Raw genomic sequence first — 2,618 nt, 5'->3', positions numbered from 1 at the left:
GCTTCAGCAGCTAAGAAGCCAGGTCGATATTAAACAAAAACTCAAAGGAATCAGTCATTTTTAATGGTGTGTGTGTGTGCCTAATCCAGCCATTTCCTGCCACTTGCACAGGTCAAGGTCACATTAATATAATTAATTATATCACTAGAAATAATTGTTCTGCTGGGAATATGAAAAAAAGCTTGTATAATCATTTAAGGTATATTGGCCCTACTGGTTTTCCCCTATACTTTTACACTTTGGCCAGTATGACAGTGAAACAGGTATTACTATAAACTTATTTGTCTTTTTACATCTCTCTTTGTAAAGGAAGTTGTGTCTGTGGGATATGTGTGTTTGAGTACACTCTGACCAAAGAGTTAATTCCATCAGCAGTACCTCTCTTATCTCTTTTCCCGATGAATTTATTGTTAAGTCTGGAAAAGGTCTTCCGTAGTCAAATATTGGCTTTACAGAATGAAACCAAGTACCTCGGGAGATGTAATGGATGAACACCACTGTCCTCTACTCACCTCCTGCGGTTGGGCGGCGTCCCAGCGGTGCAGGAGTTGGTGTCACGCTCGGGCAGATCTGTGGGGCCGTGCTCATCCAGCAGCCCTGCCAGCTCTGATGCTTGCTGGCTCCTCAAGCTGGAAATTGCCATAATATGTCCTGCAGTGGTCGGCTGCACAGGCCTCTATCAGTGGCTCCATCTGTGCTTAGCACACACAAAACACAATGCATCCCACATCATATGGGTGTGGTGCAGACAATTACACTCTCAGAAATATACATATAAGCACTCCTGTTCGGCCACAAGAGCATTAGTAAGGTCCAACACTAATGATGGGAGATAAGGTCTGCCCACAGTTCCACTTCATCCCAAGGTGTTACATGGGCCAGTCAAGTTCTTTCACAACTTATTTTGGAAAAATCATTTGTTTATGGACCTGGTTTGTACATGAAGCCATTGTCATGTTGAAACAGGAAAGCTAGGGCTGACAAACTGTCACAAAGGTGAAAGCACACCATTGTTTAAAATCTAATTTGACTGTAACATTAGGATTTCATTTAACTGTAACTAAGGAGCCTTGCCCAAACCATGAAAACATCCTCAGATGAAAAGTATATGGATAACAGTGACCACCGCCTTTTGACCACACATCACAAACTAAGCAAAACACAGACATGAACTCGTAGTCAGAAAGTGGTGCAATTTCTTGCTAATAGCAGAAGCTACAAGCAAGATGCAACCTTATCATGCTCGTCACAACTTAAACAAAGTACATTTATGAACATACAATTAAGGCACAGTCACACAAGAAAGTGGCGCAGCAAAACTCAACCGTGTGTCAAAATATGGTTGTAGAAGCTTGGTGGTGATGTGACCATTTGCAGGGCTAATTGGTAAAGTACTGTAACTGATGACTAACTATCAATTAACCAGCTAGTAAGCTTGGTCACTTACTAAACAATAAATTCACACATTTTCTCAAAAGAAGTTTGTTTGCAAACCCTGACTCATTTGTTTAGCAAATACTAAGGAGGTTAAATAAAACTCTTTGGTGCAACACACTCCTCCATTCTGGACTATCCAGCTCTTTGTTCCTTCAAAGAGCTAAATTTCTTGATTAGTAAAGTAGTAGAAGAAGGTAGTAAGCTAGCAATATTGCTAACAAGCTTGCTATGGTAACAACTTAAAACATAATTTTTAGAACACCAAAAGTGGCACTGTAAATTTATCCATGTATCTTACATGTGTCAAAATATGTGGCTCTATAATGACTACTCGGTGGGAACTACTGTAGTTGAGCTAACAGCTAACACATAGCCACATGTTAGTGCTGGTCATGCTAGCGTGCTAACTTTCAGTAACTGGACAATAATTTCACACTGTCACATATGCAGACAGTACGCCGACATAGGAGGTTAAATGTATGCAGCACAGTGGACTTAACTCTAAACATAACCTTAAAAGCAATACTTAATCCTCAAACAACCCTTTTAAGAAGTGATTATCAGCATAAACTTATCCATACTGTACTCTGTAACCTTAATCAAGGACAGACTGTTCTCTGTCCTTCTCGCCCGTGCAGTTAACATTAAACGTATATGAAAAATGGGCTGCAGTTAAAATTAATTGATATGTTCTGGATTAACGCACACACACTCAGTGAAGGAACTGCTGTTGCCCTTTACCTTCAGCAGCTCCTGGCTACTTTAGCTGTTAAATGTACTCTGGATGTTTTGATGTGTGGGAGAGGAAATCAGCAAACCAACTAAATGCAAATGCTGGCTCAACAGCTGCTCACAGTCAAGACTTGGAGAACACATTTCATTTGGCATGTTTGTTTAAGTGCTGTAATGTTTATGTTGCTGCAAAGATGCCATGGGCTGAAAGATATCAACTAATTTAAAAACACAATTAATCAACCATCTTAGCTTCTATTCGCTGATGAAATGTTTTCATCACACGTGAGAATACTGAGATTAATTTCATACTTTAGCGTGCATAAATGACATGCAATTAGTGTAAAATCAACACATGCAACACCTGCATCACAGCGCAGTGCATTTATCTGTCATTTGAAATGAGCGAATGTCCATGGGAGCATAATGGAATTCGTAATATGATGCCA

Source organism: Micropterus salmoides, unplaced genomic scaffold (assembly GCF_014851395.1).
Source record: "Micropterus salmoides isolate LMB-PRFRI ecotype aquatic unplaced genomic scaffold, ASM1485139v1 Ms_hic_scaffold_2176, whole genome shotgun sequence".
In the NCBI taxonomy this organism is placed as follows: Eukaryota; Metazoa; Chordata; class Actinopteri; order Centrarchiformes; family Centrarchidae; genus Micropterus; species Micropterus salmoides.
This window is presented reverse-complemented; position numbering follows the sequence as displayed.